Genomic DNA, 14,823 nt, shown 5'->3' with positions numbered 1-14,823 from the left:
CTGGACTTGATTAATATCATCATTGCTAGTAATAAGTATACAGCACCAAGTCTGTAATCAGTACTACTAAAGCTATTAAACACAAAAAAATCTAGTTGACGTATTCTATATATCATCAGTCCCCAGTCTTTTTGGCACCAGGGACCAGTTTCATCAAAGGCAATTTTTCCACAAACAGAGGGGAGTTAGGATGGTTTCCAGATGATTCTCATAAGCAACAGGCAACCTAGACCCCTTGAATGTAGTTCACAGTAGGGTTCACACTTCTGTGAGAATCTCATGCCTCAGATGATCTGCCAGGAGGCAGGGCTCATGCAGCAACATGAGTGAAGGGGAGTGGCTGCTTGCTCACTCACCACTCACCTCCTGCTGTGCAGCCCAGTGCTAAGAGGCCAAGGACCAGCACCAGTCCATGGTCTAGCATTTTGGAGACCCCTGCTATACATAGTTCTTATATTTTAATAATCTACCCTGTAATCTAATTATGTGTGTGTTAGCTGCTCAGCCGTGTGCAGCTCTTTGCAACCCCATGGACTGTAGCCCCACCAAGATCCTCTGTCCATGGAATTCTCCAGGCAAGAATACTGGAGTGGATCCTCCTCCAGGGGATCTTCCCAACCCAGGGATCAACCCAAGTGAATGGGGCAATAGTCAACAACAGCGGTGCTCCAGGCCACAGTCAGAGCATAGACACCTTTATGAAAATGTGAAAACAATCACATCTCTATCTAGCTCAAAATCCTACAGTAGTTCCTTCTGCCTTAAGATAAAGTCCAAACTTCTTTAAAAGGCTTCTAATCCTTCATTAGAGAGCAGAGAATTTTCTGTTTAGCCTTCTCTCTCACCTCTTCTCTACCACTACTCCACATTCAAGTCATTCCAAAATGCTTTTGGTTCCTCCAACATGCTATACTCCTCTCGCTCTTGCTCTCTCCCTCTCTCTCAGCTTTCAGGTATACTGTTCCCCCTGTGTGTAACATCCTTTACCCAATCTCTTTAATAGTTGTTTAATCATACCTCCATCAAGATTTATTTCCATGAGTACAGGACAGCATCTGTCTGATTCACCATATTCTAATGACTAGTAAAATGTTGGGCACATGTTAGTCGCTCAGTTGTGTCCAACTCTTTGCAACCCCTTGGACAGTAGTGCACCAGGCTCCCCTGTCCATGGAACTGTCCAGGTAAGAAAACTCGCATGGGTAGCCATTCTCTCCTCCAGGGGATCTCCCTGACCCATGGATTAAACCCGTCTCCTGCATTGCAGATGGATTTGTTACTGTCTGAGTTACCAGGACCTTAAAAAGTATTTTATGAATTAATGAATATTGGGGTTCCTTCTGAGTGGCTTTTAATTATCCTGGGGCAATAATTTCAACGTTCCATTAAACTGCTTGTTATCAGAACAAAAGCTTTGACTAACATAAAATAAACATATTCTAGAGGTCTCCGTGCACATGAGGAAGTTGGTGAATGATATCCTCTGTCAATAGTGCTTTCCCCATTTACCTTCTTACTTATTCACTGTTTCATGATCTATGATTAGACATGAGATAGGAATAAAACTATGAATCAACACTAACATTTTACAATGTGCTAGATCCAAAAATAAATCAAAGGGTAGAATAAAATTTGAGGAAGGGAAGGTAGGCTGGTCTAGCTCTGTGCAGATGGATAAAACCAAGAATTTTCAACACAAAGAATACCAAGGATTTCCGTATCATACACCTATTATGCTGCTGAGGCATAAACAGATACAGTTCTTATCCTTTAGGGATCTAGACTGCAGATTCTAGAATCTAAGATAGACCCCACAAGTCCAGATCACAGCGACACCTTTAACTTTTGGCACCCAAGGCTCATCATCCAAGAACTGTTCATAGGTCAACTGCCATACGTGGCCATTCAGAATGAAATCTGCCATGTGTGCAGTGAGACAAAAAGATCCAGCCAAGTCTACTGTGCTGCTTTAGACAGGCATACACCATAGTTATTTTCTTACAAAACATACACAGTCCAGTCTGAGCAGAGCTCAAGCATTACCAAAGAAGTCTTTGTTTATCAATAAATATGAAGGGTGGCAGAGAGTCTGATAAAATACCCTCCTTACCTACTATCCAGCAAGGGGATAAGTCTCCCAGGCCAGGATGGCTAATTTCTGCACTATAACTTAATACAGTGCTTTCACAAGCTGTGCCAGGAGGGACAGAAGGCACAGTATGCTTGATTACAATACTTGTTGACCAGGGCCCTGCAGTCACACCCAAGAAAGGAATGAAGGCCAGCACCATTCCAAAGTCCCTTACCCTAACTGAGGTTCCCACTCTATTACAGAGGCCCCAGGATGCTTCCAAGGTGTGGAGGGAGGTGAGCTTTATTAAAAAATTTAAACGTCAGCAAAAAGAAAGCATTACAATCAGAAGTATTGGGCCAAACTCTTCAAAGGAACTTGTTTTACTTTAGCCTACTTGGTGGCTCAGATGGTAAAGAATCTGCCTGCATTGTGGGAGACCTGGGTTTGATCCCTGAGTCAGGAAGATCCCCTGGAGAAGGAAATGGCAACACACTCCAGTATTCTTGCCTAGTGAATTCTATGGACAGAGGAGCCTCGTGGGTTACCATGCACGGGGTTGCAAAGAGTCAGACATGACCGAAGTGGCTAACAAACACATAGAGCAGGAACCCTAATCAGGCCTCTTCCTACTCTGGAGATTATACAAAAATTTGTTTATGTGGCTATTGCTCCAAGGAGAAAGATCCAACCAGCCTGCATACTAGATCATTCAGATTCCAGAGAAGGTCAATTCAGAGGCAAGACTGGTCGAGTGGATTCTGAACTTTCACTGCATTTCCAAAGAAAGCTGGTAGCCCAGAAGAGTAAAGTATCAAAGCATCCAGGGGCTGTATTTTCTAGAGTTCCCTGGTTGGATGTCTTCCTGGATGTCTTCCTTGACTTGTCCTGGGATTGAGACAATTTCCCACAAAGTAGGTAAGGCTATGAAACCAACACCAGAACCACAATCATTCCATCCAATTTATCTGTATCGCAGCACCAGATTTGGCCCAAATCTAGGTTCTGAACCCACATGTAGCAAGATTTTAATTCAGTTGAGACTACAGCAGAGAAAGTCCAGGAACCGAGCTTAAGTATCCTAAGATTCAAAGACTGAGAGACAATAAATCATTCTGGAATAGACCCCTAAAGTCACAGAGTATGCATGTGAACCCCATGCATACTCAAGTCCCCAAGAGTATGCTCAATGCCGCACACCAGTAATCCTTGAAGTCAGACGTGGTACCAAACATCCTCCTCTGAAGTAAGACTGGCCAAAGTGGCAGCTCTACACACGTGCTCCTTTGCCCTGTCAACCTGCCTGGCCTGGACCCCAATAGAGAACAAACCAGAGCTACTGTGGGCTTCTCCCCAGTACACCATCTCACCATGGGACCAAGACTCCTACCCAGAGAACTGGCAGGAATGAGAGAAACATGAGAGATGTTTTGAGAATCTCAGAAAGAAACTGTTAGTCACTCAGTCCTGTCTGACTCTTTGTGACCCCATGGATTCAGAAATAAGCCTTACTAAGAATATGTAGTATGCCTTGGATAACTCTAGATTAAGCCTTGGAGATAAACTCATACATGTAACAGCCCCACATGTTGATGAAGGCAAAGTTGATTCTTGCCCTGCTGCCACTATCACAGAGGAAAGCATTATTTTATTGTCTGAAGTCACATATACAAAGTTTGTTATTGTTGGTGCTTTATTGTTTATAAGGAAAAGTATTTGTTCAGATTAAAGATATTTGGCATATACACTGGTCATAAAAAATCAGTGTACATTTTAAATAAAACCAAATGCACTGTCAACTCCAAAACAAGCAGAATATATAAAATTCCAATACACTTGTACTCTGCTCAAATATGTTCTATGAAGCAAACAGTTAAGGAAACACATTCATTTATAACTTCAAAAAATTCCCCCCATCAGTTTGACTAAAAGAAAAGAAAAAAAAAACAAGGAGCAAACAGGGGGAAAAAAAGATGTATTTTGCAATTGTTTTGCTTCAGTAGACAAGAAGGGAAAACAGACAAGAGAGGCTCTTCCTCTCTCTTCAATGTAGTAACATTAGCTGCTTCCAGAAAGCATAATCTAAACCACTCAATTACAACACCAGCTGTCAGTCACTTCATTTTGCTTGTTTCCATTACCTGATAGTGATAATCTCAAAACTAGAGTTTCCCATACCTTGGTCCATGGATCAGTCATCAAATCACCTGGGACACTTGCAGCCATCCATTTTTGTCTCACTGAATCAGAATCCTCAGAACTGAGTCAGCTGGCTGGGTTTTTAATAAATACCCTGACTATAACTCAAAGTCAGGGTTAAGAGCTACTAGTCTAAAAACCTGAACTTGCTGCCGCAGCTTTTAAGAAACTATTAGAAATATAATAAAAGTAGTAAAAGAAAGAAAGATTGAATATAGCCATTTAATGGTTTTGGTTTGGACATTTCATAACTACAGTAACTAAGAAACAAGTAGCCACAAACAGAATTTATTTGGCAAAGACAATTATATATCACTACTCTTGTAGTACTTTCATAAACCATTTCTGGAGGCCTAAATATTAATGAGGGGAACTCCCTGGTAGTTCCGTCGGTAAAGAATCTGACTGCAGTCCAAGAGACCCAGGTTCAATCCCTAGGTCGGGAAGGTCCCCTGGAGAAGGAAATGGCAATCTATTCCAGTATTCTTGCCTGGAAAATCCCATGCACAGAGGAGCCTGGCGGGGCTACAGTCCATGGGGTTGCAAGAGTCGGACACAATTTAGAGACTAAACTACCAAATTGAATGAATCAAATTGAATGATTTGAATCCTAATTTCTGTGTAGTGTGTTAATGCTTTCAAAGCCCTTTCGTAAGTCAGAGGTCTCAAGAAATAGCTATTAGAAAAGAGAGTCACCTATTTTCTATTGAAAAGCTCACACATGACTGAGGTATGTGTGTGTGTTAAGTTGCTTCAGTCATGTCTGACTCTTTGTGACCCCACAGACTGCTGCCCCCCAGGCTCATCTGTTCATGGAGATTCTCCAGGCAAGAATACTGGAGTGGGCGCCATGCCCTCCTCCAGAGATCTTCCCCACCCAGAGATCGAACCCATGTCTCCTGCAGCTTCTGTATTGCAGGTGGATTCTTTACCACTGCGCCACCACAGAAGCCCAACTGAGGCATAAAATGTAGTAAAATAAATTATAGATTTATGATTTCCAGAATTATGTATCCTAGGGAATAGTTAAATTATAAATATATACATGAAATGACTTTATGATTCCTTTAAAGTAATAGCAAAAGTCAAGCTTTTTTATATATTTGTTGGTTATTTATTAGTTTCATTTGTTCAGTTAGCTTTCTATATTGCTTTTCTATACATTATTATAAGGCGATCTTATTACAGTTTTCAGTCAAGCATCAAAAATATGATAACCACATGCAATTAGACATTTTCCCTTCTTACTCTGACAAATGTTTAATTCAACTAAAATTTAGATTTATTGTGGAAAAAACATAGAAAGCAAGGCAATATACTCATTAAAGTGAAGATTATCAAAGAAATTCTCAATATATGAAAAAAATATTGAGATGTCAAACATGCAAAAAATTGTTTTTTAGTGTCTTTTTTTTCAATATCATTTTTAAAATATGCACTTTTCCCTGGTTCAGAATCCTTTCATATCTCTTGAAGGCACTCCATCTTGGGATATAAATACGGCAGCAGTAGGCTTGTCTTGCTCCCCCACCACATACACTCCAAATTGTCTCATCTCTACCCTAATTAACTCTTCATGACTTTTGCATTGTGGCAAAACAGAAGCTCATCTTACATTTCACAATTTATGCACTGATTTCAAGCTTGGTCATGTTTCATATTTTAGCCTATATCCAACAGTTGCTCTGTTAAGATCAGGAAGTTTGAAAATAACAATAAGGGGCCTACATCATCCCCCCCACCATCTATCTACCCAAATGAAACAAAAAGTGAATATTCAGGGGTCTTCATAGGCACCAAGAAGTCTCCTACCCCATGGCTTCTCCTCATCTCCTCCCCACACCCTCTGAGAAGAGCCATAAGAGGTCCTGGTTTAGGATGTCAGCATCTCCCCTGTCACTGAGTCTTCCATGCTTTGAACAACCAAATTCCTAGAATTTTATGATACCTGCCAACCACCTCTCTCACCTCTTCCAAAATAAGGATTTTAACTGAGTGTTGCACAATCATATACAAACATACTATGTTAGGTAAGATCAACAGTACAGAGCAGATGTGGAAGGCAACTACTCCCCTTAAACATTTACTCTTCTGAAGATTATGCCAACCTGAGCCTGAATTCTGGCTTCAGAACAAGATACTCTTTCAGACTTGTGGGAGCCATCCACACAGAGCCATCTGATGCCAGGAGGAGAGACTGGGGAACAGCAGGTTTTCTAAAGAATTTGGGTCTAAAGTAAAGAAAGACTGGGAAGGAAATCAACCCACCACTGAGAAAACAAATAAATCCAATCAATCTAAATCAGAAGAACAATCAATGGAGGAAGGCAACATGAAGCAAGGTGAGGCTGAACACCTTGCTGGAACCTCAGGATTAGTTCAACTTTCTCACAAAATATAAGAATATAAAGCATTCTATAACTTCAGCAGAAAATTGTTGCAGGACATGAAGTATAGGATACAGGTATGATTTCAAAACAGGGCTTATTTTCTTTAATATGGAAGTACGTATTATTTGCTTTCTTTTAAAATTTTTAGCTAAAAAGTCTTCTGGTGTTACTGTAAGTTCCTGAAAAACAAGCATTTGGCCTTTCATAGCTATACTACCAGCACTAGTGTGGTAGACATACCAGCTATGCAATGAATTTCTGCTAACCTGACAGAATGAATGAACAAGTTTATATCTCATTTTCTCTTTTTCTGAAATGCATTCATTAACAAATAGCATGAAAGCAAACAACAAAAAATGCATAGGATGAACCGTTTAATCTTGCTAGCAAGACCAAACCCACTGATGTAAAAGAATAAAGACAGTACTCTGTATAAGAATATCTCATACATCACAGGGGTGTGTGTGCATGCTCACAGTTGCTCAGTCATGTCTGACTCTCTTCGATCCCATAGATTGTAACCCATCAGGCTCCTCTGTCCATGGGATTTTCCAGGCAAGAATACTGGAGTGGGTTGCCACTTCCTCCTCCAGGGGATCTTCCCAACCCAGGGATGCAACCTGCATCTCCTGCGTTGGCAGGTGGATTCTTTACCAGTGCACAACCTGGGAAGCTCACACAGCACAGAGAATACAGCCAATGTTTTATAATAATTTTAAGTGGAATATAATCTATAGACATTTGTTATCACTATGCCATACACCTTAAACTAATATTTTAAATCAATTACACCTCAATTTTAAAAAAAGAGTTTAAAAAGAAGATAGTGATCTACATGTATACAGATAAAACCAACTGTGTACACACCCTGATTGTTCAAAGGAAGAAGAATCTGGTGGGTGGCACTGAATCTCTGTCTTCTCTACATGTCTGCCAAGGCTACGTTTCCATCCTTCTCACTTTCTCTTGCCCTTGATAGATTTATACTGAATATTCTGCAAATTGTTGTCGACATTATGGAGCAAACATGTTAAGGTCCTAGTGACCAAGACAAGTGCGGTGAGCCTGGTGCTATCTTGGCTCAGCAGCCTCTCAAGGGATCTTTGTTCTGATTTATTTCTCAACATCGCATTTCCACCTTGCGTTTAATGTCAAAGTTGTCACAACCACTCCTGGAGGAAACTGTAGTAAAATAGTGAATAAAAACACTGTCACAGTTCCAGAGCAATAGAGGACGTTGAGCTAGCTGAGGGGACTGAGCTAAATGAGCTCCGAGCATGGAGGAGGCTGCTGCCCACAAGTAGGTGTTCCGCTCCATCTGATCCCATCAAATGCTGGGGACAGGAAGGTGCAGGGGCTGCAATCTGGCCATTGGGCACAGAGCTTAGCTCCTCCCATCAGCATGACTGATCTACAAGGCTAAGGTGAAGAACTGTAACATACCACTTTTCATAAATAGATATCCCTCATCCAGCCCAGCAATCTCTTCTGTCCCCAACCCCCCATCTCCACTCCATCCCCAGGAGGAGGAGATCTGTAAGAAACAGTCATAATCTACACACGTAGACCTATAAGGCCACCTGCCCATCATGGCCTCTCAGAGGGCAAGGGAGAACTGAAACACTTGCATTTGAGACTCTTGGGTATATTAAAGTACTGACAAAAAAATGACTAACAATGCCAAATGTTTTATTTAACAGTTTAAATTGTTCAGTGAATATCTTTTTCCAATACCATCTCAGTATCCAAGAGTGAGTGACTCCTAGAGATGATGTAGAAAGTCTAGGGGACTTCCCTGGTAGTTCAGTGGCTAAGACTCCACACCCACAATGCAGGAGTCCCAGGTTCAATCCCTGGTAGAGAAACTAGATCCTACATGCTGCAACTAAAGATCCCACTAGCCACAGCTAAGACCTGGCATAGCCAAAAAAAAAAGTCTAAATACTGGTCCCTTCAGGACTTACAGGCTGGCTTCAGTTGACTTTCCTCAGAGCTCCCCTGTAGCTACTTCTGAAGTCCCTGAACCCAAGGTACTCTTATTTGCCTAAGTCTTAAAGGGAAAAGCAGAAAAACTTGTTCATTAAGAAGTAGCAAGCAGCTTCCCCTGCCTCTCTTTGGGCTCCAGAATAAGCAGAGGTGAGTATTGGCATATTTTACATGTAGAAGATAAAGCCACCCCCCATGCACACACACACACACACACCACCATCTCCAAGAGTGTTTTGTTATTCTATGGTGGTGGTGGTGCGTGAAAGTGAAAGTCGCTCAGTTGTGTCCACACTCTTTGCAACCCATGGACTATATAGCCCGCCAGGTTCCTCTTTCCGTGGAACTTTCCAGGCAAGAATACTGAAGTGGGTTGCCATTTCCTACTCCAGGGGATCTTCCCAACTCAGAGATTGAACCCGTGTCTCCCACATCACAGGCAGATTCTTTACACTCTGAGCCATGGTGGTGGTGGTGGGTCGGTCAGTTCAGTTCAGTCAGTCCAGTCGCTCAGTCATGTCCGACTCTTTGCGACCCCATGAATTGCAGCACGCCAGGCCTCCCTGTCCATCACCAACTCCCGGAGTTCACTCAGACTCACGTCCATCGAGTTCGTGATGCCATCCAGCCATCTCATCCTCTGTCGTCCTCTTCTCCTCCTGCCCCCAATCCCTCCCAGCATCAGAGTCTTTTACAGTGAGTCAACTCTGCCCATGAGGTGGCCAAAGTATTGGAGTTTCAGCTTTAGCATCAGTCCTTCCAAAGAACACCCAGGACTGATCTCCTTTAGAATGGACTGGTTGGATCTCCTTGCAGTCCAAGGGACTCTTGAAAGTCTTCTCCAACACCACAGTTCAAAAGCATCAATTCTTTGGCGCTCAGCTTTCTTCACAGTCCAACTCTTGCATCCATACATGACCACTGGAAAAACCATAGCCTTGACTAGACGGACCTTTGTTGGCAAAGTAATGTCTCTGCTTTTGAATATGCTATCTAGCTTGGTCATAACTTTCCTTCCAAGGAGTAAGCATCTTTTAATTTCATGGTTGCAATCACCATCTGCCATGATTTTGGAGCCCAAAAAAATAAAGTCTGACACTGTTTCCACTGTTTCAGTCAGCAAAAACAAGACTGGGAGCTGACTGTGGCTCAGATCATGAGCTCCTTATTGCCAAATTCAGACTTAAATTGAAGAAAGTAGAGAAAACCACTAGACCATTCAGGTATGACCTAAATCAAATCCCTTATGATTATACAGCAGAAGTGAGAAATAGACTTAAGGGACTAGATCTGATAGAGTGCCTGATGAACTATGGACTGAGCTTCATGACACTGTACAGGAGACAGGGATCAAGACCATCCCCGTGGAAAAGAAATACAAAAAAAGCAAAATGGCTGTCTGGGGAGGCCTTACAAATAGCTGTGAAAAGAGAGGCGAAAAGCAAAGGTGGTGGTGGGTAGTCACTTCAAATCTAGACACATTTTCACTTTGGTTTAAAGAATAGGAGAATCGCTCAATGTTCTACTTCTGTGCTGGCTTCTCCTTTGGGTGAAACTTTCTCTCTTTTGGCCCCACCCCTCAGATCCTAAAGAGGGGTGAGTGTACTCATTATGAGGCAATAAATTTAGACATGTCCACCCAAGAGAAATCTATAGCAATGTGTTAATTTCAATCTCAAGTTAATAAAATCTTCATAATAGTCCACACTGGACTTCCCTGATGGTCCAGTGGTTAAGAATCTGCCTGCCAGTACAGGGGACATGGGTTCGATCCCTGCTCCAGGAAAATCCCACATCTTGGGGGAATTAAGCCCCTGTGCAACAATTACTGAGTCCGTGCTCTAGAGCCCATAAGCTACAACAATAAGGGAAGCCACGACAATGAGAACCCCGTGCACTGCAACTAGCCAAAGCCCACACGCAGCAACGAAGATCTAGCGCAGCCATAAATAATAAATAAAAGATGTAAACATGAAGCATAAAATAAAAAAAAAAAAAAAAAAAAAAAAAAAAAAAAAAAAAAAAAACAATACAGCAATAAAAATAATAATTAGAAGATCAATGAACTGTAGCAAGACAGGAAAAGACACAATGTATAATGGACTGACCAGAGGAGGGTGAGGGGATGAGGAGAATGACATTCTAACATGTATACATCATGTAAGAATGAATCGCAGTCAGTCTGAGCAGATACAGCATGCTGAGCTGGGCAGGAGACCAGAGGATGTGGGGAGGAGGGGAGGGGTCATGTTGGAACGCATTAAGAATTAAAGATTAAAATTTAAAAAATAAATAAATAAATAAAATTAAAAAAAAAAAGTCATGTTAGTCCTCATGACTTCATCTATTTACACAGCTTAACTCAGTTGTGTTTTTTTTTAAATACCTTTTCCCCACTCAATCTCTTGTCCAATTTTCAGCTTTTACTTGATCTACACTGTTCAGCTAGAAGTTAAAATACCTCTGTGAAGGTGGTACCCAATGTCATCCTAACTTTGAGAATTGAGGGGAATTTGTAGTCATTCAGTAAAGTTCATACTCAGCGTGAAAATGATAACAGCCAACATGTACGGAATAAATCCAATTAGCATATGGGTACTTAGGGTTCCTTCATTTCATGTGAAGTGACATTTTGATAACTAAAGAATTGAGCCATTACCACTCTCTGGTTACAACCGGTCTGACAGATTCTGGGCATGAACTTCACTAATTGAGTTTTCAAGGACTTTGAGGAGTAGTGATAGGGATGCATTCTGTGCTGTTTCCTCTGTAAAAGTGCTGCTGGAGGTCCTCTGGAAATGGTTTCTTTTCTGGGAAGTACCTAAGAAAGTATGTTCAACAGTTCAGAAAAAGAAAAAAAAAAAAAGTGTTCTAATTTTTTTTTCTTTTGAAAATCACCATTTTTAACCTTGATCAAAGAAGTTCAATTGATCAGAACATTTTAGAAGTGCCATTCAACTTAAAAAATGATCTTGATATAAATGTGCAATGTTAGGTCTTGATAGAGTCGCTACAGTATCATTCGAGGTATTAAAAGGGAGTGGATTTTGCTTGGTATTTTGAGATTCACTGACTATTTGCTGAATGAGCGAAGCTGACCAAAAAGACAATAGCAGAGCGAGCAAGCATCCACACACCTGAATTCTATTTAGGGCCCTGCCTCTATGTATGCAGCTTTGCTCCTGTTCTAAAACCCTCATTTCGTATTCTTCCTGTTCTGTTAGAATATCAGGCCAATGTTCCTTCTTTCCTCCATTCAGCTGTCTTATTCTTTTTCCCATAACAAATGTGAAAACACATTATGAACTAAAAGCACTATACAAATATAAATTATTTGTATTATTATTACAACTTGAGCCACAATGTTGTCCGAGAATATCAGAACCAGAAATTCTCAGTCAAGAATTTTCTTTAGATAGAAAATTCCAATTTTCTAGCCTAGGTATTGATTTAAAAAAAATTCACCAATGCTTTGGATGAAAAATGTTAAAAATGACACTCCCGCTTTGAAATTTCAGAGGAAAAGGAGACTAAGCATAGTTTTAGGTTCTTCTAGATGTAAACACAGGAATACCAACTAATTTATTGTTTACTCCTACAACTTTCTCATCAAAACAATTCAAAACCACTATATTGTCTCATGCCTGTATGCGGAAGACATAAAAAAAAAAACACAGGGACTGAATGTTGAAGCAAAAGCAAGCACAAGGGAGTTCTAGATCCTGAAGTTGCCTGCAGTTCACAGCTAAACTAAAACATGTTCTTTCATAAATGTTTCTCAGCTTCTCCTTTTGTAAAGAAACAAAATCACACTTGTTGAGTCAGCTCTATGGAGTAAATGGTACTATATAAATCAGTCTTATAATAATCTATGCTTTTAAACTATCAAGTTAACCATGTTTAAAAATTAAAGGATGATTATCCATATTAAATGGCTCCTGTAGCCAGGCTAAGCATCTCAGCAGCTCCTACATATGTTCAAACAAAGACTTAACACTAGTATCCCTTCCCTTCTCCAGCACAGTCTTGCTTTAGACTAACACTAACCTAAGGTGTAAAGACAATGGGCTTGAAAGCCAACAATTCTTGACTACATTCCCCATTCTGCCCCTTCACAAAACATGTGATCTTCAGGAAATAATCTTTGCCTCAATTTCCTTAATTGTACAATAGAGATACTAATATCCACACTTGAATATGACTGGAGTATTAGGATAAATGAGGTATATACGTATCAGGAGCAAGGATCAGCTACATAATTTGTATGGTCTGGTGCAAAATGAAAACACGCTCAAAAACTACTAAAATTTTCAAGATGGCAACAGCAGAGCATAAAACCAAGCGTGGAGCCCTTCTGAATGGGGAACTTGTGATACTGCACAGGTCACACACTTGTGAATCTGTCCTTGCACACCTGAAAGAGCACTGCAAGTATTCAATAAATGACAGGTATTATTAAAATGCTTACTTTGATATGAACTTTTAATTTTTCAGATTGTTTCACAGAGAGATGGTTTTCCCAATGGGGACAGAACCCTCAGAGAGTGAAAATGTCATTGAACAACTGCTGGGAAGACACTGAATGTCTCTTGGCCAAATTTTCTCATATTCAGAACAGAAGTTGATTCAGAGAAGTAGTTTTCAAACTATACTTTGAAGCTATTCCCTGAAGAAGACTTGGAGTCCCCTCAAAGACACAGGGGCAGGCAGAGAGGGGGCAAGCCAAGTGGGTCACTCTTACTTGAAACAGAATGACTATGTTTGACTTGCTTACCTTCATTTGGAAAAAAAAAAATGAGTTACATGATAATAAATGAAAACTACTAGATTTCTTGAGCTTGCTGCCTTTCCAGTTTTAAGGTCCATGCTCTATTTCTTGTTATATCTTCACAACCTTAAAAGTAGAAATCTAACACCACTTCCATTTGTTAAAGAATATACAGAGTCAACATCATATCTAGGGCTGCATCATGACCCAAAGCCTGCCCTCCCCCATTGCAACACCAGTTTCTTTCCTGGGCTGCCTCTCTCCCCTCCAGCTTCCAGATGCTACTTCCTTCTCAGGATATTCCCTTTCTAGTGCTTCAAGACACCCAGCTCCCTCAGAGGCGACTACAGCGTTAACATGACCACAGTGGAGGAGGAAGACGTATACAAAACGGAATGAATTAGAGATCAATTCAGTATGATAATAAGCTATTTCCCTCATTTCTCCCATAACTGTGCCACCATCATATCCAACATCTCTCTCCCAAACCTGGCATTCTCTGTCTTCCATGCTACTCCACAAAGCACCCAGCAGCTATCAGTTCTTTCATGGAAAAGCTCACGCTGCAGAATCACACAGCCTGGGAATGAATCTCCCCCGGCCGTGTTCTCACTTGTGATCTAGAGTGAAAACCTCTCCCGCCAGAGTCTTCTCCTAGGGATATGATACAGATTAAGTAAATAAATACGTATAAACCACTTGGAACGGTGCCTGGAACATAGTAAGTGCTAAGTGTTTATTGAATCAATAAATATATTTTTAATTTACCTATCTAACATACACCTTCACCTCCATCCTGCAAAAACTTGGCCCCAAGGATTTCACAAGTAGAGGAGAGGGCTGGAACCAGGGCACAGACAGAAGAAGGGCTCACAGCCTGCTGTCATTCGCTAAAAATACCCATCACAGCCATTGTTTCTGTCTCAAAGGGCCAGTTACAGAAGCATTCCAAGTTGACTTATCCTTATTCCACATTTCACACCAACCCCTTTCAGGTATCACATGGCACCTGATGAAGTAAAAAATAAGTTTCTGAGGTCACCTTCCACTTTCAAATGACCTTGATACACCAAGGTCTCTTCCTTCATTGCCCCATGCCTTTTCCAGTCCCAAAAGCTGACATCTGGCCCGCAATACCAGCAGAGCCCTTATAAGCTAAAGCAATGAGGAGATTTTTTTAAAGATCTATGAGTACTGAATTAGAAAGAGAGGAAATGTCAAAAAAAACCATAGTGATCCTAGGAGTGTGCATTCACTCAGGGGATTAGCGTAACTGTTCCCTCAACAACAACAACCACTACCACAAAAAAGAACCACATTCTAGAAAGCCTTTAAGCAGTCTACTTGCTTATAAACAGTCTGAAAGAAAGAAAGTGATAGTCGCTCAGTTGTGGCCAACTCTTTGCAAT

At 40.9% G+C, this 14,823-nt stretch overlaps 1 protein-coding gene across 1 annotated transcript in view; it reads right to left on the bottom strand.

The window, feature by feature from the left end:
* The window catches only part of FRAS1 (Fraser extracellular matrix complex subunit 1), a 513,961-nt gene that overhangs the window by 447,654 nt on the left and 51,484 nt on the right, over positions 1–14,823 (bottom strand). The gene's annotated exons all lie outside the window — the stretch shown is intronic.

This window comes from Capra hircus, chromosome 6 (genome assembly GCF_001704415.2).
Source record: "Capra hircus breed San Clemente chromosome 6, ASM170441v1, whole genome shotgun sequence".
In the NCBI taxonomy this organism is placed as follows: Eukaryota; Metazoa; Chordata; class Mammalia; order Artiodactyla; family Bovidae; genus Capra; species Capra hircus.
Note: the sequence above shows the minus strand (reverse complement) of the source record. Positions and strands in the feature narration are given on the sequence as shown.